Source organism: Schistocerca cancellata, chromosome 12 (genome assembly GCF_023864275.1).
Source record: "Schistocerca cancellata isolate TAMUIC-IGC-003103 chromosome 12, iqSchCanc2.1, whole genome shotgun sequence".
Lineage (NCBI taxonomy): Eukaryota > Metazoa > Arthropoda > Insecta > Orthoptera > Acrididae > Schistocerca > Schistocerca cancellata.
Genome location: NC_064637.1, coordinates 76,009,398 through 76,037,089, shown reverse-complemented (window position 1 = coordinate 76,037,089; position 27,692 = coordinate 76,009,398). Strand labels below are relative to the sequence as shown.

The window sequence follows — 27,692 nt, the reverse complement described above, 5'->3', positions numbered from 1 at the left end:
AGTGGCGGTGCGGTCCCCTACGGCACTGCGTAGGATCCTACGGTCTTGGCGTGCATCCGTGCGTCGCTGCGGTCCGGTCCCAGGTCGACGGGCACGTGCACCTTCCGCCGACCACTGGAGACAACATCGATGTACTGTGGCGACCTCACGCCCCACGTGTTGAGCAATTCGGCGGTACGTCCACCCGGCCTCCCGCATGCCCACTATACGCCCTCGCTCAAAGTCCGTCAACTGCACATACGGTTCACGTCCACGCTGTCGCGGCATGCTACCAGTGTTAAAGACTGCGATGGAGCTCCGTATGCCACGGCAAACTGGCTGACACTGACGGCGGCGGTGCACAAATGCTGCGCAGCTAGCGCCATTCGACGGCCAACACCGCGGTTCCTGGTGTGTCCGCTGTGCCGTGCGTGTGATCATTGCTTGTACAGCCCTCTCGCAGTGTCCGGAGCAAGTATGGTGGGTCTGACACACCGGTGTCAATGTGTTCTTTTATCCATTTCCAGGAGTGCATTATGCGTAATAGAAATAGAAATGATTTACTACAAAAAATGCTTCAAGTGGAAATCAAAAGCAAAAGAGGCCCTGGAAGAAGACTAAGATCTTGGCTCGACAACTTTAGATGCTGGTTCAGTATTTCCTGATCAGAACTATTCCGTGTTGCTAGCAACAAGAGAATTGGTTCAAATGGCTCTAAGCACTATGGGACTTAACATCTGAGGTCATCATTCCCCTAGACTTAGAATTCCTTAAACCTAACCAACCTAAGGACATCACACACATCCATGCCCGAGGCATGATTCGAACATGCGTTTCCGGACTGAAGCGCCTAGAACCGCTCGGCCACAGCGGCCCTCTCAGCAAGAGAAGAATAGGTACCATGCTCGCAAACATCCGAAGTGGATAGACACCGAAATGAGAATAATTTTTATTGTTTAGAGAGATACGGCTGGTTACAGAGAAGCGTTTCATTTTGTATGTTGGTACTCTAGTTGCTACGGGTTTATTTATCCGGCGCAAACCCACATACCTTCTTGCAGACGCATTTTCAAGACCTCTGACTGTAAATGTGTTCTGTGGTGTGACAGACAATCCCTTGACTGGACCTGTTGTGATACTGCATCGCGTTACTTTGTCTCATCGTCAGGACACTGAAGACGAGCCGCCAGCGTTTCTTTAGTTACAAGGATATTCTTCCAGTGTACAAGCCCTTTGCACATCCTAGTCTTCCGGTGGCACACCATCTAAACCTAACTTTCCCCAGAAGACGCGCCTGCAAAACCGGTAACGTTTCTTGGGCACCAAGATCGTAGGATTTGCATTTTTTCATCTTCAGTGTCAATAAACTGGTTCAGCCGTACTGAATCATTTCTAGATCACTGCCAGTTTCATGGCACTGTGAGCCATATCTTCAGGTATACGTGTGAAGAAAAAACTAGCGCTAAGCTGGCCGCTGTGGCCGAGCGGTTCTAGGCGCTTCGGTCTGGAACTGCGCTGCTGCTACGGTCGCAGGTTCGAATCCTGCCTCAGGCATCGATGTGTTTGATGTCCTTAGGTTAGTTATGTTTAAGTAGTTTTAAGTCTAGCGGACTGATGACCTCAGATGCTGAGTCCCATACTGCGTAGAGCCATTTGAACCAATTAGCGATAAGGAGATCGCAACTTGGTACGCAAAATTCACTACACGATTTTAACTTCCAAGGTGATTACTCAGAGCTGTGGCTGCACTATCTGCAAAGATGTCTATGATTCGAAGGCGGAACCTACCAGGGTAAAATAACAAGAGACGGCACCATAGTTCTGTTTGTCGATAGTGCTGCCCCCACGAAACAATGCCAAGACGTACTCGGAAACAATACACGTGGCGTTGTCAAGAGAACTAGAAAACGCATTGAATTGGGATTTATGGGAATCATCTTACAGCTTTCGAAATTGTAAAATGTTCCTCCTTCCTGGCTGATAATAAATTGAGAAAAATACACTCCTGGAAATGGAAAAAAGAACACATTGACACCGGTGTGTCAGACCCACCATACTTGCTCCGGACACTGCGAGAGGGCTGTACAAGCAATGATCACACGCACGGCACAGCGGACACACCAGGAACCGCGGTGTTGGCCGTCGAATGGCGCTAGCTGCGCAGCATTTGTGCACCGCCGCCGTCAGTGTCAGCCAGTTTGCCGTGGCATACGGAGCTCCATCGCAGTCTTTAACACTGGTAGCATGCCGCGACAGCGTGGACGTGAACCGTATGTGCAGTTGACGGACTTTGAGCGAGGGCGTATAGTAGGCATGCGGGAGGCCGGGTGGACGTACCGCCGAATTGCTCAACACGTGGGGCGTGAGGTCTCCACAGTACATCGATGTTGTCGCCAGTGGTCGGCGGAAGGTGCACGTGCCCGTCGACCTGGGACCGGACCGCAGCGACGCACAGATGCACGCCAAGACCGTAGGATCCTACGCAGTGCCGTAGGGGACCGCACCGCCACTTCCCAGCAAATTAGGGACACTGTTGCTCCTGGGGTATCGGCGAGGACCATTCGCAACCGTCTCCATGAAGCTGGGCTACGGTCCCGCACACCGTTAGGCCGTCTTCCGCTCACGCCCCAACATCGTGCAGCCCGCCTCCAGTGGTGTCGCGACAGGCGTGAATGGAGGGACGAATGGAGACGTGTCGTCTTCAGTGATGGGAGTCGCTTCTGACTTGGTGCCAATGATGGTCGTATGCGTGTTTGGCGCCGTGCAGGTGAGCGCCACAATCAGGACTGCATACGACCGAGGCACACAGGGCCAACACCCGGCATCATGGTGTGGGGAGCGATCTACTACACTGGCCGTACACCACTGGTGATCGTCGAGGGAACACTGAATAGTGCACGGTACATCCAAACCGTCATCGAACCCATCGTTCTACCATTCCTAGACCGGCAAGGGAACTTGCTGTTCCAACAGGACAATGCACGTCCGCATGTATCCCGTGCCACCCAACGTGCTCTACAAGGTGTAAGTCGACTACCCTGGCCAGCAAGATCTCCGGATCTGTCCCCCATTGAGCATGTTTGGGACTGGAGGAAGCGTCGTCTCACGCGGTCTGCACGTCCAGCACGAACGCTGGTCCAACTGAGGCGCCAGGTGGAAATGGCATGGCAAGCCATTCCACAGGACTACATCCAGCATCTCTACGATCGTCTCCATGGGAGAATAGCAGCCTGCATTGCTGCGAAAGGTGGATATACACTGTACTAGTGCCGACATTGTGCATGCTCTGTTGCCTGTGTCTATGTGCCTGTGGTTCTGTCAGTGTGATCATGTGATGTATCTGACCCCAGGAATGTGTCAATAAAGTTTCCCCTTCCTGGGACAATGAATTCACGGTGTTCTTATTTCAATTTACAGGAGTGTAAATCGAGCGTCAAGTACGCAATTCGTGAATAAAGGTTTTCCTTGGGAAAGATACGTCAGAAACGCGATAGCACGGTGCTGTCGCAATTACAACGCATCTCAGCAAGTAACCAGTTATCTTGTATTGTGTCGCCTTCATTGTACTTTGTAGGCCATCGCTTAATATCTTCCTTTTGATACATCAGGCCCTCCTGGCTACTGTACATAATCATTATTTGAAAGTATACGAGGGTTCACTGAAAAGTAATGCCTCCACCTTCGTAACTCTTCAACAGTTGGCAGCATTGCTAGGCGGCAGGTACTGGCTAGTTCTGTAGCCTCTTCTCTACAGCTCCAGTTGGCGGGAAGCCTTAGCATTGAAAGATTGTGTTGTTACAGCGTAAAGTATCGAACCCTGCACAGACGGTGGGACAATGCGATTTCAGCAACTCGCAGTCATTGAGTTCTTGACAGCAGAAGGTGTCACCCCAATGGAGATTCATCAGAGAACGGAAGCAGTTTATGGTGATTGTGTTGGTGTGAGTACTGTGCGTCGTTGGGCAAGTAAGTTTAGAGGTGTTGAGGTGGGAACACCTGGCCTGCGTGACAAACAGAGTTGGACGTCCTGTGACGACAACCGAGTGTCACAAGCAAAATGTTGACAGATTGATTCAGGACGATCGTCGTAACACTCAGAGAGAAATTGCAGGCACGATCGGTAATTCAGAAGAAAGTGTGGGTCACATTATTGCTTTGCTTGGCTATCGGAAGATCTGTGCACAATCGTTACCCCCGATGCTGACTCCTGAAGTGAAATCTCACCACCGTACGGCATCCTCCATACAGTCTAGGTTTAGCACCGTCTGACTTCCATCTGTTTCCGATGACGAAAGACGATCTGCGGGGACGTCATTGCGCGTCTGATGAAGACGTTGAGAGAACTGTGAGACTGCGGTTGTGGAAGCCTACCTAGTATAGACTGGGATGTCTATGGATTCATTACAGGTGGTACAGACAAGACGTCGTATGAATTACTTTTGAACACATTATCCGAAAACTGTCTTGACCAGCTAAATCGACAGCCAACGCGTAATGGAAATATTTTAGACCTGGTAGCCACGGCCGGCCAGGGTGGCCGAGCGGCTCTGGGCGCTACAGTCTGGAACCGCGCGACCGCTACGGTCGCAGGTTCGAATCCTGCCTCGGGCATGGATGTGTGTGATGTCCTTAGGTTAGTTAGGTTTAAGTAGTTCTAAGTTCTAGGGGACTGATGACCTTAGAAGTTAAGTCCCATAGTGCTCAGAGCCATTTTTTTTTTTTTTTTTTTTTTGGTAGCCACGAACAGACCAGACCTCATCGACGGTGTCAGTGTTGAGACAGGGATTAGTGGTCATGATGTTGTCATTACGACTGTGGTTACGAAAGTTAAAAAGTCGGTCAAGAAGGCTAGGAGAGTATTCTTACTAGAAAGAGCAGATAAGCACTTGGTATCATCCCACTTAGTAAATGAATCTACTTCATTTACTTCCGACGCGGTGGACGCGGAAGAATTATGGGCAAATTTTAAAAACACGCATTGGAGAAGTATTTGCCGAAAAAGTGGGTTACGGACGGAAAAGACCCACCGTGGTTTAACAGCGCAATTCGGAGAATGCTCAGGAAGCAAAGACAGTTGCACTCGCGGCACAAGAAAGATCGGGAGAATGAGGACAGGCAAAAGTTAGTAGAGATTCGTGCTGCTGCAAAAAGAGCGATGCGCGAAGCATAGAACCATTACCACCGTCATACCTTAGCAAAAGATCTTGCTGAAAACCCAAGGAGATTCTGGTCTTACGTAAAATCGGTAACCGGGTCGAAGGCTTCCATCCAGTCACTCACTGATCAGTCTGGCCTGGCAACGGAAGACAGCAAAACAAAAGCTGAAATTTTAAATTTAGCATTTGAGAAATCGTTCACGCAGGAGGATCGTAAAAACATACCGCCGTTTGAGTCTCGTACAGATTCCCGCATGGAGGACATAGTGATAGACATCCCTAGGGTTGTGAAGCAGCTGAATGTGTTGAAAATAAATAAACCACCAGGTCCTGATGGGATTCCAATTCGGTTTTACAGAGAGTATTCTACTGCATTGGCTCCTTACTTAGCTTGCATTTATCGCGAATCTCTTGCCCAACGTAAAGTCCCGAGCGACTGTAAAAAAGCGCAGGTGGCGCCTGTATATAAGATGAGTAGGAGGACGGATCCTCAAAATTACAGGCCAATATCCTTAACATCGGTTTGTTGCAGGATTCTCGAACATATTCTCAGTTCGAATATAATGAATTTCCTTGAGACAGAGAAGTTGCTGTTCATGCATCAGCACGGCTTTAGAAAGCATCGCTCCTGCGAAACGCAACTCGCCCTTTTTCACATCATATTCTGCGAACCATGGATGAAGGGTATCAGACGGATGCCATATTCCTTGACTTCCGGAACGTGTTTGGCTCGGTGCCCCACTGCAGACTCCTAACTAAGGTACGAGCTTATGGGATTGGTTCCCAGGTACGTGAGTGGCTCGAAGTTTTCTTAAGTAATAGAACCCAGTACGTTGTCCTCGATGGTGAGTGTTCATCGCAGGTGAGGGTATAATCTGGAGTGCCCCAGCGAAGTGTGGTATGTCCGCTGTTGTTTTCTATCCACATAAATGATCTTTAGGATAGGGTGGATAGCAATGTGCGGCTGTTTGCTGATGATGCTGTGGTGTACGGGAAGGTGTCGTCGTTGAGTGACTGTAGGAGAATACAAGATGACTTGGACAGGATTTGTGATTGGTGTAAAGAATGGCAGCTAAATATAGATAAATATAAATTGATGCAGATGAATAGGAAAAATAAAGCCTTAATGTTAGAATACTCCATTAGTATTGTAGCGCTTGACACAGTCACGTCGATTAAATACTTGGGCGTAACATTGCAGAGAGATATGAAGTGGGACAAGTGTGTAATGGCAGTTGTGGGGAAGGCGGATAGTCGTCTTCCGTTCATTGGTAGAATTTTGAGAAGATGTGGTTCATCTGTTGTAAAGGTGACCGCTTATAAAACGCTAATACGACCTATTCTTGAGTACTGCTCGAGCGTTTGGGATCCCTATCAGGTCGGATTGAGGGAGGACATAGAAGCAATTCAGAGGCGGGCTGCTAGATTTGTTACTGGTGGGTTTGATCATCACGCGAGTGTTACGGAAATGCTTCAGGAACTCGGGTGGGAGTCTCTGGAGGAAAGGAGGCGTTCTTTTCGTGAATCGCTACTGAGTAAATTTAGAGAACCAGCATTTGAGGCTGACTGCAGCACAATTTTACTACCGTTAACTTATATTTCGCGGAAAGACCACAAAGATAAGAGAGATTAGGGCTCGTACAGAGGCATATAGGCAGTCATTTTTCGCTCGTTCTGTTTGGGAGTGGAACACGGAGAGAAGATGCTAGTTGTGGTACGAGGTACCCTCCGCCACGCACCCTATGGTGGATTGTGGAGTATGAATGCTGTAGCTGTAGATGTAGAAGCGGAGTGTCGACTTCTTCCGTGATGGCTTCAGAAAACTTTTTCATCGTTGGGAAAAATGTGACCAATTGCCTGGCGATTATGTAGAAAAGTGAATATTGATAATTAAAGACCACATTCTACGAATTATTTCTGAGTTTGATTTATTAAAGTATTCCCATACAAATCCAATTAAAGAAGGTGGAGGCATTACTTTTCATTGAATTCCCGTATGTGACTCGAAAATCTTAAACTGACTTCCACGTAAAAATTGGAAATACGTACAAGTTCGAACTTCGTAGAAAAAAATGCAGGTTCTACTTTTTAAGAATGGAATATTTACTTTTTAAGATGGGAATATTGCCTTCAAACAATGCGTGAAGGATTCCTGGCACATTCATCTGTAACATGAAACTCATATAACAAAATACGTCTCTACTAAAAGGTTTCTGCGATGAATGAAGACACATTGACTGTCAGTATAACAATTGTTACTCAATGAATGAGATAAAGCACAAAGCTCAGTCACACATTGCTCCTTTAGACTTGTAGGCAGCATCTGAAGAGAGCCACAGGTAGAGGAAAACCTCGCTTCGTAATTTTTTATTTCATAAAAGACTGAAAGGTTTACAGATTTTCTTTAGCATTGATAATACACATTGTCTCTGAATTACAACCAACATTCATTCTCCAGTCTCTGACGTTCTGCTTCCCACGCCCGGGTTCCCGGGTTCGATTCCCGGCGGGGTCAGGGATTTTCTCTGCCTCGTGATGGCTGGGTGTTGTGTGCTGTCCTTAGGTTAGTTAGGTTTAAGTAGTTCTAAGTTCTAGGGGACTTATGACCACAGCAGTTGAGTCCCATAGTGCTCAGAGCCATTTGAACCATCTCTGACGTTCTACACACACTGGGTTATTGAAAAAGAAGGAACAGATTTAAAACGTATATTTCTTCCAAACTTGAAAGACAATTCCAACATTCCTAGAAAGAGGAAACTTCACATTTTCACCCACTAAGTGTGAGCATCACGTGGTACACGACAAATATGAAAACGGTGGCTCATTTCCTGCCACAGACGAAACAAGTGGTCTCTCGTTGTCGTTGTTGTGGACTTCAGTCCTGAGACTGGTTTGATGCAGCTCTCCATTCTACTCTATCCTGTCCGAGCTTCTTCGTCTCCCAGTACTTACTGCAACCTACGTCCTTCTGAATCTGCTTAGTGTATTCATCTCTTGGTCTCCCTCTACGATTTTTACCCTTCACGCTGCCCTCCAATGCTAAATTTGTGATCCCTTGATGCCTCAGAATGTGTCCTACCAACCGGTCCCTTCTTCTAGTCAAGTTGTGGCACAAACTCCTCCCTAATTCTATTCAATACTTCCTCATTAGTTATGTGATCTACCCATCTCATCTTCAGCATTCTTCTGTAGCACCACATTTCGAAAGTTTCTCTTCTCTTCTTGTCCAAACTATTTATCGTCCATGTTTCACTTCCATACATGGCTACACTCCATACAAAAACTTTCAGAAACGACTTCCTGACACTTAAATCTATACTCGATGTTAACAAATTTCTCTTCTTCAGAAACGCTTTCCTTGCTATTGCCACTCTACATTTTATATCCCCTCTACTTCGACCATCATCAGTTATTTTACTCCCCAAATAGCAAAACTCCTTTACTACTATAAGCGTCTCATTTCCTACTCTAATTCCCTCAGCATCACCCGACTTAATTCGACTCGTTATAATTTATGAAAATACGACTGTGTGTGAGCCGTGTCAGTGGAATGGCGTTTTCCAGTTACGTAATGCACAGTGCCCTCTTATAGAAAACTCGCTGTTCCACGTAGCCAGCTGAGTTGTCAGATTTTACAGCGCAACCACAGAGGACGCATAGAGCAGCGCACATAATTTCTTCGGCAAACGCGCAGGCGCTCTAGCAATTTGTGCGTAGTGATAAGTGGGTACACCGCGCATGCTCCGGAGCTGATAAACAAGAGAGCCCAGCAAGCACTTGTTGCTGGCTAGAAAACTCCGGGCAGAAATATGGAGGCAGCAAGTTACGACATCCGGGCGCTCGCCTAAAATTTCGTAGAAAGACTTTGGACTTAGCCGTCTGCTTACGTGAATGTCTGAAAGAACACACACTGTTGACGATCCCCGTCTGTGCGAAATACAGGGTGGTGCAAGGTAGATGCTAGAAAGTTGCCGGCCATGACTACATAATATGGAGCGTTAAGTTCTTCTTTCCATATTTATGCTTTCCTTCTGAAGCACTGAGTTTGTAGGACCTTGAACATTATTTTCCACTGAATGAATACGTCTGTACATTGAAAAACCAATGTCCGGGAGCGTCCCGGATGCATCTTTGAAGACTTTGTCTCTCAGAAATAACCCCGTAAGAAATGATCACACTTGTTGAGATCATCACTATAAAGGGAGCCATCTGACACCATGTCCAGTGATTTGCTAAGGTGTCCAGGAAGCTACGATCTGATCTCTGAAGGTCTCCTGAAGGAGGTGGAAGATGTTCGCATTACGGTGTGGACATACTACATCCTGTAGGTCTCTGATACTTCAGCCGCGTTGTGCAGCCAGTAAAAATTCTTGCTCCAGTATCACTCTCTCTCTCTCTCTCTCTCTCTCTCTCTCTCTCTCTCTCTGTGCGTGTGCGTGTGTGTGTGTGTGTGTGTGTGTGTGTGTGTTCGCTGTCAATAAAAATGAGCCCAATCCGGACTGTTCTGTTCTTAGACCAACGTCCTATTGAATGCTCGGCTCGCCACAATGATAAGTTCAAAAGTAGCGTAAAATTTCTTTACGGTCAACAAACACCGTTCCAATGAAGTGTTTCCATTCTGAAATGTGAAATGGGACATCAGTGAGTGAGCTACACAATTTTCAGAGCTTCAATGCAACGATATCAGGAGGAGAATCATTTCTGGGACAAAATTAATACTTCGTAATACCTATTTTGCTCCACCCCATACTTGGACGTTAATTCTCTGACTGCTAATTCCTAGACATCAGCTGTAATTAGGCGTATAACTACTGCTCAATAGTCAGAAATAAAAACTTGTACCGGACCGGGACACGAACCCGGTTTTCGCATATCACCAGCGGCCGCTTTAATTCGGCTAGCCGTACATATTCCTTGGATCGACCCTAACCTCCATATGCATATATCCTTAGATTTTACTCCACTAATACAGGAAATCTTCGTACATTCATATTTAAATTGGATGATGGTGGGACATCAGCTTGTATGATTTTTATTAACAATCTGTACTTAAGATTTCATATTTATTTGGCTACTAGTTTCAAGATTGTGTCAACGCTATCTTCAGGCCCTATATAACACACCACACATAAAACAAATAATGTGAGACATCAGTAGTCCGTGAGCTATTATACAAAACAAATATATTATAAAGATACTATATGAAGGATGAATTCATTAAACGTAGTTACATTTCGTTGATTTTCACTAAGATGCAATTTACCTTGACATTAGCAATTTATATGGTACAAACCAGTACAAATGATATATATATATATATATATATATATATATATACACGGTTATTTCCATTACAGATCTATACCAGAGTGAGTGCTATAATCCAGTTCAAACTAATCAATTGATGGGCCTGTTATTCAGAATATTTTTACCCTCACTCTCATGATCTTTCTCGTAAATGAGTGGATAGTCAATATATTTATACTAATAATTTTATACAAGAACACGTTTACAAGTATTGGAGAAATGAGTGAGTAGTTATGGTGTAGTGATGATATAAATGTTAGACTTCAGTCGTCCAAATAAGTGGGTGATTAGGCGATTCAGTGATTGCTGTTGACTAATGCAACCCTTGACTAGATTATGTATAACAATACGAAAGTTATACTTTGTATATCTTACTGCGTACTCTTCTTTAGTAATTAGTTATTAGAGGAACTGCCAGTATTTTACATATGTGACAAACTGTTTTGACTGACACCACCCTGTTTACTTCTATTTGGAACACTGTTATGTACTTGATCGTTCTTTTACTAATGCAGGCCTATTAGAATTAGATTATTTTATACCTGGTTTGCGGCCATAAATGAGGCACCGACGTTGAAATTGTATATTTTGGTGGCATGTTAGCTTACGTTTCTCTTGTTGGAATGAGTAGATTCATGAATTGACTCATGTGTATTTATGTTACACCACTATCTTTTAAAATATTAACTAGGTTCCACACCATTCTTCCTCCTCATTGTTCGTATCGTTATGAATGATGATGTTTAAGTAACCTATTTCACTTTGTTACTTTATAGCGATGACGATGCCGGCCGCGGTGGTCTAGCGGTTCCAGGCGCTCAGTCCGGAACCGCGCGACTGCTACGGTCGCAGGTTCGAATCCTGCCTCGGGCATGGGTGTGTGTGGTGTCCTTAGGTTAGTTAGGTTTAAGTAGTTCTAAGTTCTAGGGGACTGATGACCACAGATGTTAAGTCCCATAGTGCTCAGAGCCATTTGAACCATTTGAGTGATGACGATACAGTGTTATGCAAACGTAACTCCTTTCCACCTTTCACTATTTATAAACAGTGGAATCATACCTTCCATATGTCAGATTGGCAATGCAATTTTCTTCTTGTTACTTAAATTGTGCCCGCATCTCGTGGTCGTGCGGTAGCGTTCTCGCTTCCCACGCCCGGGTTCCCGGGTTCGATTCCCGGCGGGGTCAGGGATTTTCTCTGCCTCGTGATGGCTGGGTGTTGTGTGCTGTCCTTAGGTTAGTTAGGTTTAAGTAGTTCTAAGTTCTAGGGGACTGATGACCATAGATGTTAAGTCCCATAGTGCTCAGAGCCATTTGAACCATTTTTGAACTTAAATTGTGCACACAATGAAGGGTTTAGGGTATCATTATTCGCTTTTAACACAATTTTCGTACTGTTTCGTGCCTATATTATTATCTCTTATATATATACCAACATTTTATTCAAATGTCTGGTATTGACCTGTAATGGAAATAACCGTGTATATATAATCTCATTTGTTCTTGTTTGTACCATATAAATTGCTAATATGAAGGCAAATGGTGTCTTAGTGAAAATGAACGAAATGTAACTACTTTTAATTAATTCATCCTCTGTATAATATGTTTATGATATATTTATTTTCTACAATAGCTCACAGACTACTGATGTCTCACATTGTTTGTTTTATGTATGGCGTTGTTATATATGGCCTGAAGATGGCGTTGACGCAACGACGACACTAGTAGGCAAATAAATATAAAATGCTGAGTACAGCTGGAGGAGTTTCATTTTTAATCAAAATACAGGAAACGTCAAGGAATTCGCTGTCAGTGAATTAATCATTTTCGTTTGCTTAACGTTATCTGCGCGTATTCGTTTGGATTACTTTCTAAAAGCCATAACTCTGTAACAAATTACAACTGGACACATGTTATATGGTATATTTCACTGTAAATACACTGCTGTCCAAAATTTAGGCAACAAACAGCTATTTCCCCGTCCTGTGTCTAATTCACGATATAAGCATACAAACTGTCAACAGACGTCCGTACGATCGGGTTTTGAACGGAAGTTGGCATTCTGGTCAACGGACAACCAAGATAAGGATGCCGTCTGGGCACCTATCAAACGGAGCACTGTTTGCCTGGTAGTCCCACATCACAATGGCGGTGTGCACAGTCGCAGAGAAGACGCCTCCCAGGCTCTGTGCGATGAAGAGCCATGGGAAGGATGGAAGCAGGCACTCGCGAACAGATGTGGCCTGATGGCTTAACGTGAATCGTTCCGTTGTTTCTCGGATGTGGCAGCAGTTTATAGAGATCTACATTTACATATATACTCCGCTAGTCACCAAGCGGTGTGTGGCAGAGGGCACAATTCGTTCCAAAGTCATATTTTCCCCTTACTGTTCCACTCGCGGATCACACGAGGGAAAAACGACTGTCTGAACGCCTCGGTACGAGCTCTTATTTCCCTTATCTTTGAAGGGTGATAGTTGTGCGATTTGAAAGTTGATGGTAATAATATATGCACTACATCCTCGGCGAAGATCGGATTTCGGAATTTAGTGAGCAGCCCCTTCCGTTTAGCGCGCCGTCTATCTGCTAGTGTGCCCCACTTCAAACTTTCTATGAGATTTGTAACACTCTCGCGAAGGCTAAATGTACCAGTCACGAATCTTGCCGCTCTTCTTTGGACCTTTTCAATCTCTTGAATCCGACCCAAACGGTAAGGGTCCCATACAGACAAGGAGACGGCACGACCGTGGGGTCGGTGATTTTCACGAAATTCTGTGTGGTGAAAGAGGACTCCTAACACCTCACTTCGTTAAAACACTAGGACGCACTACCCGGAAAATCCCGGGAAAAATCGATCCAAAGTTTCTTAGGTGCGTTATGAGTATAAAATGTTAGTCCAGTGCCGAGCCGCCGTCTGGCCTAGATGTTTAAGGCTCGGACTACTTCGCCACAGGTCTCGGGTTCGAATACTCCTCTGGCACTTCTTTCTTCTGTTTCATTTTCTTTTATTATTCCACTAATTATTCAGAAAGTTTCCCAAACCTACATTATCTTTAACAAATTAGTTACATTATTGAATGAAAATTATTTTCTTTTTGTCCAACAACACAATTCATGGCGGTGGGTTTTCCATTTTTCATTGTAAAGTATATGAGGAGAAACATTGGTTTTTAATCAGAATAACAAAGTCGATTGGGAAACATTCAATTTTTATACATATAATAATTATAAACAAGAACCGCAGTGGTAATTATCGTAAAAACAAACAAAGCAATAATTTTTGCGGCACCTTGTGCAACATATAAAAGCGGATTTTTTTACAGTCATAGGGCTTTTGCAATAAATCTGTACAAAAACATGCCCCATTAACACTTACGAAAATGTTTTGAGTTTCTGATAATTTTGAGGCAAACCAGGCATACTGAATCATGTCTCGGAATATTGGTGACGATAATTGATGGTGAATGATAGAATGAATTTTTATACAATCTTCCAGGGAATTAATTTCACGATTCTTCTGTAACAATGCGCTGCAAATTTGCAAGCGCTTTATGAAATTTTTAACTTGCCTGTAAAAGTAAACATCACAGGGTTGCACCAAGGAAGTGCATTTTGGAGCTATGACTTTTACAGACCAAGCTGGCATATTTTCGTCATGTTGAAAAATTGCATCATATCACTCCGGATTCGTTTGACCTCCCCAAGAGTCAATGAGAAGTAAATATTTATTCTCCCCAGTGTATTATTATAAAGTTCTCCGGCCAATAACATAGCATCGTGAGAGATTTCTTCCGAAGATGTCGATGCAATTAAATTATTTTCCGTCAATAGCTTTTCATAATACACCACTGCATCCTTCAATCGTAACTTTCATAGGTATTCTTCAGGAATTTCTTCTCCTATTCCAGATGAGCCAGCAACTTCTTTAGTCGACATGTATAACCTCGGATCGGAATAACACATTGAAATTTGAAACAGGCACGTCTGTTCGCGACGATATCTAAAAACAATCTGCCGTTTACTTCTCACGGCTCGCGCACAGTCCTATGCGCAGATGACCGTTATAATCCAAAGGGATCTCTTACGAAGTCCCTTTAAACCTTGAAACCCCATAAAACGAAGTAGAACGAGCAAGAATATTTTTCAGTGAATGAAAACCCTTACGTTCTACAGCTAAAATAATGTTTTAAAAATAATGTAGGTTTCAGAAACTTTTTGAATAATTGGTGGAATAACAAAAGGAAATGAAAGAGAAGGAAAAAAAAAGTGCAGAGGAGGAATCGAACCCGAGACCTCTGGCGTACGTGTGCGAGCCCTAACCATCTAGGCCAGACAGAAGCTCGGCAATGGACTAACATTTTATACTCATAACACACCTAAGAAACTTTCGATCGATTTTTCTCGGGATTTTCCGAGTCGTGCGTCCTAATATTTTAACCAAGTGAAGTGTTAGTGCCGGCCGGTGTGGCCGTGCGGTTATAGGCGCTTCAGTCTGGAACCGCGTGACCACTACGGTCGCAGGTTCGAATCCTGCCTCGGGCATGGATGTGTGTGATGTCCTTAGGTTAGTTAGGTTTAAGTAGTTCTAAGTTCTAGGGGACTGATGACCTCAGATGTTAAGTCCCATAGTGCTCAGAGCCATTTGAACCATTTGAAGTGTTAGTGGTCTTCTTTCACCACACAAAATTTCGGACAAATCCCCGACCCCACGGTCGTGCCGTCTCCTTGTAAGACTGGACGAACTAACGTATTGTAAGCAATTTCCTTTGTTGAAGGACTGCATCGCTTCAGGATTCTACCAATAAACCGCAATCTACAGTTCGCCTTTTTCCCCCTATACCAACATGTTAAAAGTTCATCTCTCTTTTTTTTCTGTGTTTCTCACTGACGATCAATACGGCCGAGTCTCACTATCGTCTGGACATTTCTCAAGCATTTCAATGGAGAGCACATTGAACATCTGTGAAAGGTAAATGAAAACATAACTATAAATAGTACGCTGCGGCCTTATGTGGTTGGTTGGTTGGTTTAAAAGAGGGGGGAAGGCGCCTAACTACGAGGTCATCGGTCCGTTGTTCCGAAGGAAACAACGCCACAAGTGTGAGAATGAGACAATGAGACTTACACCACAAAACAGAATGAAAGGAAAAACCACAACAACGACTGAAGCGCAACAAACACTTAAATGGACAAAAGGGGACACGAAAACCGCATTGACGCAAGGAATTATGTGCATGCATATAAGCAATATGACCTTGTAAAATCGTATGGGCCGGCCGGGGTGTCTGAGAGGTTCTAGGCGCTACAGTCTGGAACTGCGCGACCGCTACGGTCGCAGGTTCGAATCCTGCCTCGGGCATAGATGTGTGTGATGTCCTTAGGTTAGTTAGGTTTAAGTAGTTGTAAGTTTAGGGGACTGATGACCTCAGAAGTTAAGTCACATAGTGCTCAGAGCCATTTGAGCCACAATCGTATGGATATTAAGCAAATAAATACTTTATAGTCCTATGTGTAATTCAAAATTCATCCTGTTCAGTTGCACGTGCACTGCTAAGAAGAGTGTGGCTACTACAACCTGTGAGGGCTTCGTGGATAAGTTGTGCAGCAGAAACGATTCCAATGCACTGTTAAGTTCGACAAACACCATGATCTATGTATGTCATTTCCAGCACAATAACGCATCATAGCACTCGCTTCAAATGTGCAGAGCTAAGGAGAGTGCGAATACCATGCCTCGTGAGAGATTTGTGGAAAATTAACACAACTGGACAATCTTAGTGCATTTTGAGAGGCCACAGACCGTCACGGCCAATTAAGATCATTTTCCAGCACAATAATGCACCATATCACCGGCTCCATTTGTGTAGTGTTAAGCATGGTTTCGCTACTAGGTCTTGTGAGGTGTTCGTGAAAAAGTTGTACAGCGAAAATGACACTGGTGTTATGTTATGTTAACCGGGTCCTAGAAACGACAGAGAGGCTCCATCCCCGCCGCAGCCAAAGTGGTCCGCAACCCCGAAACGACTACCGCAGTCCACTACACCCCTCCGCCACCCCACACCGAACCTAGGGTTATTGTGTGGTTCGGCCCCCAGTGGATCCCCCCAGGGAATGTCTTACACCAGATGAGTGGAACCCCTATGTTTGCATGGTAGAGTAATGGTGTTTACGCATACGTGGAGAACGTGTTTGCACAGCAATCACCGACATAGTGTAGGTGAGGCAGAATAAGGGGAACCAGCCAGCATTTGCTGAGGCAGGTGGAAAACCCCATAAAAACGATCCGCAGACTGGCCAGATCACCGGACCTCGCCAGGCGGATTCGTGCTGGGTACTGGTGCTCCTTCCCGCCCAGAAGACACTGGTGTACTGGCAGAATAAGATGGCCACCATGACCTATACATTTCATTTTCCATCACAACAATGCATGATGCCTCATACCAGTGCGTCAGATGGACACTGCTAAGAGCGATGTGGCTACCAAGGTTGCTAATGGGTTGATGGGAAATATGCACAGCTGAAGTGATTGCAGTCTCATTGGTAGAGACCGACAACCACGATGACCTATAAATGCCACTTTCCAGCACAACAACGCATCATACCTCTCTGTGTGTACACTGCTAAGAGTAGTTTGGTTATGAAGACTTGCGAGAATGTTGCAGAGCAGAAACGGTGGTGCTGGAGTGGCAGAGCGTGCCGGCCACCACAGGTTGATAGTCTTCCGTGGTTTGCAGATGCGGCGCGGCGGCCTGCCGCGGGATGGATGAGGAGTGGCTGGTGGTGGCCGCGTGTGTCGCCGTGGCGTCGCTCACCGTGCTGGCCGTGGTCGCCTGCTACGTGCGCGTCCTCTCCCAGCTGTGCTGCTCCACGAGGGACGTCCGCTGCATAGGTAACCAGCCCCCCCACTCTGCTACCGCCACTCTGATACCGCTGGCCAACACACCTGCCGCTGTCGTGGCATTCTGTCCCAAGACTGGACTGCTGGATCTCTCGTCGCTGCTCTGTCCTGTGCAAGCCCCTTCCCATTTGCATCAATACTGCACCCTTCTTCAGTCTGAACCTACCTGCCCACCATATTCAAGCCTTAGCCTCCCTCAAAAATTTGTAGAACCGGATCTCTCGTCGATGCTCTGTCCTGTGCAAGCCCCTTCCCATTTGCATCAATACTGCACCCTTCTTCAGTCTGAACCTACCTGCACCCTTCTTCAGTCTGAACCTACCTGCCCACCATATTCAAGCCTTAGTCTCCCTCAAAAATTTGTAGAACCGGATCTCTCGTCGCTGCTCTGTCCTGTGCAAGTCCCTTCCATTTGCATCAATACTGCACCCTTCTTCAGTCTGAACCTACCTGCTCACAATATTCAAGCCTTAGTCTACTTCAAAAGTCTTGTTTAACCATCGGTTCCTTTCATTTGACTTAGAGCTTGTGCTAGACGTACACCGATAACCAACGTTTCCCACTGCATGCAAACGTCGCGCGACTGTGAAATGATTTCATTACATTTACCAATTCTCGAGTACACTGATGCACTCCGTCTTCATCAAACATTGCAGGTCTTCCTGAACGTGGAGGGTCACAAAACAATCCTCCTCAAAACGAGAAAACCATTTCCTTGCTGTGCTCTGTCCGATGGCGTTATCCCCATGTACGGAACAAATGTTTGTGGCTCCCTGCGTTGCTGTTTTCCCCTCTATTGAAGTCAAACAGAAGAATATCTCGGAAATGTTCCGATTTCTCCACTTGACACTCCATTTTCTAACGTGCAGAGCTGCATTCACTATCTCAAAGTCACAAAATGGTAACTCAAGTAGCAACGGAGAACTACAAATAAAAGATGGCAATCGATAAATAAACCCATACCAGGCAGAACATATTACGTCTCTCTACTGTAATTTATTAGTTGGGATATTTATTTATTAGTATTGACTGTTACGTAAAAACCAACAGAGGCCGTAATATGAAAATTGATTTGTTGGCGGCCAAAATCAATGTTAAGTTATGATTTACTTGAGCGCCAGACTCCCTTCAAATTATTTCAAACGCTCTTAGCGTAATTGAATTCCGGCCCTAGTCCACTGACCTAGAAATAACTGCTTCTCTAAAAGTATTTAGTTTTTTCCGAAATAAAATTATTGAACTTTTCCACTTTAAATAACTTAACGATATTGAAGTAATCTGCTCAAAATGGCAATTTTAAATATGCCGCGTAATAGCGGCCAATTGTAACCAGTCAAAGATTACCGCTGCTAGCTTCGCAACAACTGAAAAATGCTAAATAACTTTCTTAAGTTGACACTTTATGAAGAGGTGCTTGTATGGGTTTTTAAATGACACAATGCACTCACTTTTATATATATGTATTTCCACCAAGCACAAGATACACACTAATTAATCTCTAGCAAGAAAAAAAAACAGAACAAATACTATCGCTATACGTAATCTCTCCAATACAATAGCGGTCGTACCTTAGCAAACTAACAGCAGAAGAAAAATTGATTCTCATTTTTCAGTTTATGTATAAGAACAAAGATCATAATGACTGCATCTATACGTTATACACTACGATTTCATATTTTTTACATTACAATCGATATATTATTTCCTTGAAATTAATTTGATAAATTTGTCCGTTTAATATTCTCTTAATAGTATTCACAGTCTCTTTTTTTAGTCATTTCATATGAAATGAAATATTTGAAAAGGGACACTAAAAATACCAACAACGCTGCGAACATATTACATGGGAAATAACGACGACTTGTCCAGTCCTTAGAGAATGTTCAGGAAACAAGAGACGAATCTCCAAAAATGTAGAAACACGAACAAAAAAAAATGAGCCACTAGTAATCATGTAATGCGAGCAGACAGACAGCGGTAGTGCTGCTAACATTACCGCTCTGTTACAGATGGACTTCTCGTGGTGCAGATCGAGTATTTGCATCTTTAATCACGTGCGGATTTGCTACGAGCGTTCAATCGCAAATGTCTTGACACAAGCTGAACGTGACAGCGAGCGGCTTCGTCTCCCTCTACGATTTTTACCCTCCACAGTGCCCTCCAGTACTAAATTGGTGATACCTTGATGCCTCAGAACATGCCCTACCAACCGGTCCCTTCTTCTCGTCAAGTTGTGCCACAAACTCCTCTTCTCCCCAAAGGTAGGGTGAAAGAGGCACCAACTAGCACACTACACCCAGTTGCGAAGTGAAGGCTACCGGGAACTGTAACGAACTAAGACTGCAGCAAGCGTCTCTCAGTAGTTTTGTTTCAGCGGACGCCACACAGAAGAGTGATTCCTCCTCAGCATCATTATGAACATTTGAGACTGATTATGCCTTTCAGCGTTCAGTCTGGAGCATAGTGGTTCATGGCGTGGGTTCCTGTAGTCATGTCCTAGTTCATGAACCACGGACAACGTATGAGTGGCCAAGTAAGTGGTCCAGACAGTCGGGATACCAGTTACTTTGGAATAAGGCTGGGCATCTCGGACACATTCTGAGTCGCGGTCACCTTTGTGCTCAGACGGCAAAGACTTCCAAATCCACCGGTTAGTCCCTCAACCGTTAAGGGTAAAACTCATTGGGACCCGGGGCAAGTAAGGCTAGCAACCTGCTTCCCTGGTACTTTAAATACGATGCTGGCAACAAGCAGAGCGTGATTCCTCCTGTAGAAAAAAGTTTGTGTAGCCAGCCCAACTGGGATGAAATGATAATTACATTAAGACCCTAAGCTGCCGACAGGCGTTGATATACATCAACGGGGTCACTTGAAAATGTTTGCCCCGACCGGGATTCGAACCCGGGATCTCCTGATTACATGGCAGACGCTCTATCCATCTTTTTTTGTACATTTTGTTCGTTGTGTTTGGTCCTTGCGGACGTCACTTGACATCCGGTCAAGTTCGTTTGTTGATCCTTCAACTCAGTTTTTTATTACAGAGACCCACCAGCTCTCCGACCGAGCCGGCATCCATCTGAGCCACCGAGTTCACAGAGGATAGCGCCACTGCAGGGATTTATCAACTGCAGACTCCCGTTGAGACCCACATTCCCAACTTAATGTTCACACACTACATGCGTAGTGCCCCTGCCCATTACACTCATTACTCGCGGCATACAATCTTACCGAGTCCCGTAAGAGTTCAGGCAATGCGTGTGTATCCAGCACACACGAAAAAGGTCAATGACCGGTTAGCTGTAACTACACTCCTGGAAATTGAAATAAGAACACCGTGAATTCATTGTCCCAGGAAGGGAAAACTTTATTGACACATTCCTGGGGTCAGATACATCACATGATCACACTGACAGAACCACAGGCACATAGACACAGGCAACAGAGCATGCACAATGTCGGCACTAGTACAGTGTATATCCACCTTTCGCAGCAATGCAGGCTGCTATTCTCCCATGGAGACGATCGTAGAGATGCTGGATGTAGTCCTGTGGAACGGCTTGCCATGCCATTTCCACCTGGCGCCTCAGATGGACCAGCGTTCGTGCTGGACGTGCAGACCGCGTGAGACGACGATTCATCCAGTCCCAAACATGCTCTTGGGGGACAGATCCGGAGATCTTGCTGGCCAGGTTAGTTGACTTACACCTTCTAGAGCACGTTGGGTGGCACGGGATACATGCGGACGTGCATTGTCCTGTTGGAACAGCAAGTTCCCTTGCCGGTCTACGAATGGTAGAACGATGGGTTCGATGACGGTTTGGATGTACCGTGCACTATTCAGTGTCCCCTCGACGATCACCAGTGGTGTACGGCCAGTGTAGGAGATCGCTCCCCACACCATGATGCCGGGTGTTGGCCCTGTGTGCCTCGGTCGTATGCAGTCCTGATTGTGGCGCTCACCTGCACGGCGCCAAACACGCATACGACCATCATTGGCACCAAGGCAGAAGCGACTCTCATCGCTGAAGACGACACGTCTCCATTCGTCCCTCCATTCACGCCTGTCGCGACACCACTGGAGGCGGGCTGCACGATGTTGGGGCGTGAGCGGAAGACGGCCTAACGGTGTGCGGGACCGTAGCCCAGCTTCATGGAGACGGTTGCGAATGGTCCTCGCCGATACCCCAGGAGCAACAGTGTCCCTAATTTGCTGGGAAGTGGCGGTGCGGTCCCCTACGGCACTGCGTAGGATCCTACGGTCTTGGCGTGCATCCGTGCGTCGCTGCGGTCCGGTCCCAGGTCGACGGGCCCGTGCACCTTCCGCCGACCACTGGCGACAACATCGATGTACTGTGGCGACCTCACGCCCCACGTGTTGAGCAATTCGGCGGTACGTCCACCCGGCCTCCCGCATGCCCACTATACGCCCTCGCTCAAAGTCCGTCAACTGCACATACGGTTCACGTCCACGCTGTCGCGGCATGCTACCAGTGTTAAAGACTGCGATGGAGCTCCGTATGCCACGGCAAACTGGCTGACACTGACGGCGGCGGTGCACAAATGCTGCGCAGCTAGCGCCGCCATTCGACGGCCAACACCGTGCGTGTGATCATTGCTTGTACAGCCCTCTCGCAGTGTCCGGAGCAAGTATGGTGGGTCTGACACACCGGTGTCAATGTGTTCTTTTTTCCATTTCCAGGAGTGTATATGGAGATGGTATCTGTTCTTTCGGTCATGTCCGATACCATGAGAGACCATCTTCATATGACCTAACTGGGGGTTACAATGCAGACAATTGCTGTGGCTTTCTGCCGAGAGGCAGTTAGGCCCGCCAAGCGCGCACTTTGGTAGTCCTGCGGTGGTTCCAATTAGTCAGTTCTGCGGATTTACTCAATCATCTATACGTCAAATGCCTGATAATCATGAAAAATGCTCCACTCTCACAGTCTGATTGTCCTGAACCTAGACACGTTATCGGTGGTTTTAGTTAGCTGGGTAATATTATATCCAATGTACATTCTAAGCCAAAAAAAAAAAAGAGCGAGGCAGCATGAAGAAATTATCACAGGCCTGCAACATAAAAATTGTTTCAAATTTGTCAAGTGATTTTTCCAGTGTTTCCAACGCTGACTTTGAGAAAAATATTGAAGAAATTCCATCACGTACAGTTATTTCACAAACTGCTTGTCTAGTTTTAGCTTTCATAGATATTTCAGCACTCTAGTGAGTTTGAATTTTGGTTTTTAGGATCTCCATAAACTGTTATTTAGCCGTTTTTGTACTAGATATACATAAAATAAAGAGTAATCAGGAGAAACCAGCAGTATTTCTTTGTCAGTGCCTGTCTGTCGTGCTGCCCCTCCCACCGCCATCACCGAACAGAGAGCTTCTGCTGTTGTCCTTCAGTTCACAGAACCTCTTCACTCTGTGCTGTTCGCGTGTTGTTGTCACTAGTGCTTTAAAGTAGTGACTTTTCTCTTGTGTTGTGAAGTTGTTTTATGGACAATGGCTACCAGAGGATGTATAAACTCGCCCGATTGCTTCTGCTACATTTGTGGTAACTATACCGTTAAATAGCAACAAAGAAACATTTCCGATTTTGTTGAAAGAGTATATTTCGCATATTTTGGTATAACGTTAGGTGATCAAAGTAAGCCTTGGGCCCTACACAAAGTTTGTTCAGTGTGTGTTGAAGAACTGAGGCAACGGTTTCAACGTAAAAAGCAGTCCTTACATTCTGGAATACCAATGGTTTGGAGGGAGCCAAAAAATCATAGTGATGACTGGTATTTTTGTTCTTGCAACTTTTCAATTTGAAAAACAAAAAGGATATTTCTTACCCTAATATTCAAGGAGCCCTTCACCCTGTTCCTCATGGACCTGAAGTACGAATACCCTCTCCTCCGGATTCTTTGGATGATCACGAGCCATTGGCTCAGCAAGGTGATAGTGAAGAAGACACAGATTGCTACGATCCTGGCACAACCGATCCCATACCATTCTCTCAATCTCAACTGAACGATTTAGTTAGAGACCTAGACCTTCCTAAAGAATTGGCAGAGGTTTTAGGATGTAGTTTGAAAGAAACATATGCTAGCTCCGGATACATCCTTTCCTTGGTACCGATCGAGGAAAATGTAGTTGGTATCATTTTTCTGGCACTATGGGACTTAACATCTGAGGTCACCAGTCCCCTAGAACTTAGAAGTACTTCACCCTAACTAAAAGATCCGGCGACCGTAGCTGTTGCGCGGTTCCAGACTGCAGCGGCTAGAACCGCTCGGCCACCCCGGTCGGCTTTCTCAAGACGGTGACCTGGTGTTTTGCAGTGATGTTCCTGGACTTAGAGCACGTTTCAGAATAGAATATGCTACTGACGAGCCTTGATTGATTCTTCAAAAAGAAGCCTTAAAGCAGTACTTCTACACAATGGCAATAAGTATGCTTCTGTACCAGTTGGACACTCGGTTCACTTACAAGAATGTTACGAAAACCTTGAACTGGTTTTAAGCAACCTCTGCTATTCAGACCACAAATGGATACTATGTGGTGATTTTAAAAGTGATTTCAATGGTCCTTGGCCAACAAAGTGGCTATACAAAGTTCTCTGTGAATGGGACAGTAGAGACAGAAAGCAACACTACTTAAAAATGCTTGACCCTTGAGAAAAACGTTACAAGTAGGGATTAAATATGTTGATAGGAAAATCCTTGTGGATCGCAAAAAGATGTTACTTCCACCACTTCACATTAACTTGGGGCTGATGAAACAATTTTTTAAGGAATTTCATCTCTTTGTGGATAGTTTCCTGGTTTATTGGAGGCAAAGCTAGAGGAAGGAATCTTTGTCGGAGCAGACATTAGAAAACTAACGATAGATCCCCAAAAATGGAAACAAAAGAAAAGGGAACATGGACATCTTTTAAATTAGTTGTTATCGGTTTCACAGGAAACAGAAGAGATCCAAACTACAAGACAATCGTCGCAGACATGCTCGACAACTGTAAGAAGCTGGGCTGTAACATGAGTGTAACGGTTCATTTTCTCCACTGACATCTTAACTACTTCCCTGCAAACCTTGGTGATGTAAGTGAAGAGCAGGGCGAAAGATTCCACCAAGACATCAGAGAAATAGAAAGAAGATATCAAGGAAGATGGGACGTCAACATGATAGCGCGTCCGCAGCTCGTGGTCGTGCGGTAGCGGTCTCGCTTCCCACGCCCGGGTTCCCGGGTTCGATTCCCGGCGGGGTCAGGGATTTTCTCTGCCTCGTGATGACTGGGTGTTGTGTGATGTCCTTAGGTTAGTTAGGTTTAAGTAGTTCTAAGTTCTAGGGGACTGATGACCATAGATGATAAGTCCCATAGTGCTCAGAGCCAACATGATAGCGGACTACTGTTGACTGATAAAAAGAGATGATCCTCAACGAGTCCACAGCCGGAAAAGCAATAAAAGAAGCTCCGACGGAAAGCAAAAGCGTTATTATAAGGACTTATGAGCTTAAAGGGGAATGGAAGTGTACTGGAAATGCAGTTTAGAAAGTAATTTATAAAATAAAATTTTATAACGTTGGAAAAAAATGTGATAAATTGATTAAAGTTTGTTATTATACCCAAAAATACTCCCTGTTTTGTGAGAAAACCTGATGTGATAGGAAAAAATGGATTGCATTTTTGAAATCAACGCTGAAAAGTACATAAAAGTCAGTTATGAAATTTCAAACAACTATCAAAAAAGTTTTTTTGCACGCCTGTGTTATCCAAGTGGGACGGAAATCGGTTGGTATGATGTAATATACAGACAAACTAATGATTACAATATCTGAAAAAATGGATAATTTATTCAAGAGAAAGAGCTTTAAAAACTGAGCAAGTCAGTAATTCGTTATCTACCTCTGGACCTTATGCAAGCAGTTATTCGGTTTGACATTGATTGAGAGAATTGTCGGATGTCATCCTCAGGGATATCGTGTCAGTTTCTGACCAATTGGCGCGGCAGATCACGAAATCCAGAGCTGGTTCGAGGGTCTTGCCCATAATGCTCCTAACTTTCCCAGTTGGGAAGAGATCCGGCGACCTTGTAGTAGAAACCAGGAATGGTCGTCTGTGTGTTTTTTTTTTTTTTTCCACAGCAGTACTTCTTTGGTTGTCATCAGCGGCACCCTTGCAGCAGTGTAGTTAATCGACGATACTCCACGCCCCGTTTTGTTGGCTTCATAGGAAGGCATACTGGGCTTACTTTTCAGCAAGATAATGACCACGGTTACGCGGCGGGAGTTTCTACTGCTTGTCTCCGTGCCTGCCAAACCCTACGTTCACCAGTATGGTCGCCGGATCTCTCTCCAACTGAGAACGTTTCGTGTGATATGGACGGATCCTTCAATTGTCTCCGGATTTTGACGATCTAACTCGCCAATTGGACGGAATTTGGCACGGCATCCCTGGGAAAGACATCCAACAACTGTATAAATCAACACAACGCCGAATAACTAAAACCCAGAGGGGGACCAACGCCTTATTGACATGCTAAATTAATGAATATCTTTCTGTTCACTATATCATCCATTTTTTCTGAAACTGCAATCATTTGTTTGTCTGTACATGTCAATTACATCTACCGATTTTCGTCCCATTCGTATAATTCCTTCATGGTGCGTCTTTTTTTTCTCAGAGTTTATAAATAAGCAGATTAAATTCGACATCTTTTTAATGAACTGGTTTACTAAGCCATTTCTCCTACAACTGAATTCGTAATTATACAGGGTGGTCCATTGATCGTGACCGCACCAAATATCTCACGAAATAAGCGTCAAACGAAAAAACTACAAAGAACGAAACTTGTTTAGCTTGAAGGGGGAAACCAGGTGGCGCTGTGGTTGGCCCGTTAGATTGCGCTGCCATAGGTCAAACAGATATGAACTGCGTTTTTCTAAATAGGAACCCCCATTTTTATTACATATTCGTGTAGTACGTCAAGAAATATGAATTTTTTAGTTGGACCCTTTTTTCACTTTGTCATAGATGGCGCAGTAATAGTGACAAACGTGTAAGTACGTGGTATCACGTAACAATCTGCCAGTGCGGACGGTATTTGCTTCGTGATACATTACCCATGTTAAAATGGACCCTTTACCAATTGCGGAAAAGGACGATATCGTGTTGATGTGTGGCTATTGTGATCAAAATGCCCAACGGGCGTGTGCTATGTATGCTGCTCGGTATCCTGGACGACATCATCCAAGTTTCCGGACCGTTCGCCGGATAGTGACGTTACTTAAGGAAACAGGAAGTGTTCAGCCACATGTGAAACGTCAACCACGACCTGCAACAAATGATGACGCCCAAGTAGGTGTTTAAGCTGCTGTCGCGGCGGCTAATCCGCACATCAGTAGCAGACAAATTGCGCGAGAATCGGGAATCTCAAAAACGTCGAGACTGCTACTTCAACATCGATTGCACCCATAACATATTTCTATGCGGGACGGTGACAAACTTCTTCCACGCGTTCTATTTAGCGACGATGCGTCATTCACCAACAGCGGTAACGTAAACGGGCATAATGTGCACTACTGGGCAACGGAAAATCCACGATGGCTGCGACAAGTGGAACATCGGCGACCTTGGCGGGATAATGTATGGTGCGGCATTAGGGGAGGAAGGATAATTGGCCCCCATTTTATCGATGGCAGTCTAAATGGTGCAATGTATTCTGATTTCCTACGTAATGTTCTACCGATGTTACTACAAGATGTTTCACTGCATGACAGTATGGCAATGTACTTCCAACATGATGGATGTCCGGCACATAGCTCGCGTGCTGTTGAAGCGGTATTGAATAGCATATTTCATGACAGATGGATTGGTAGTCGAAGCACCATACCGTAGCCCGCACGTTCACCGGATCTGACGTCACCGGATTTCTTTCTGTGGGGAAAGTTGAAGGATATTTGCTACCGTGATCCACCGACAACGCCTGGCAACATGCGTCAGCACATTGTCAATGTATGTGCGAACGTTACGGAAGGCGAACTACTCGCTGTTGAGAGGAATGTCGTCACACGTATTGCCAAATGCATTGAGGTTGATGGACATCATTTTGAGGATTTATTGCATTAATGTGGCACTTACAGGTAATCACGCTGTAACAGCATGCATTCTCAGAAATGATAAGTTCACAAAGGTACATGTATCACATTGGAACAACCGAAATAAAATGCTCAGACGTACCTACGTTCTGTATTTTAATTTAAAAAACGTAGCTGTTACCAACTGTTCGTCTAAAACTGTTAGCCATATGTTTGTGACTATTACAGCGCCTTCTATCACAAAGCGAAAAAAGTGGTCCAACTAAAACA

General features: G+C 44.9%; 1 long non-coding RNA gene across 1 annotated transcript in view; it reads left to right on the top strand.

Moving 5' to 3' along the window:
• Nucleotides 1-27,692, top strand: part of LOC126109697 (uncharacterized) — a 78,131-nt gene that overhangs the window by 47,047 nt on the left and 3,392 nt on the right. Inside the window, exon 2 of the long non-coding RNA XR_007523713.1 lies at nucleotides 17,176-17,330. This is a non-coding gene — a long non-coding RNA (uncharacterized LOC126109697). The remainder of the gene's footprint in view (nucleotides 1-17,175; nucleotides 17,331-27,692) is intronic.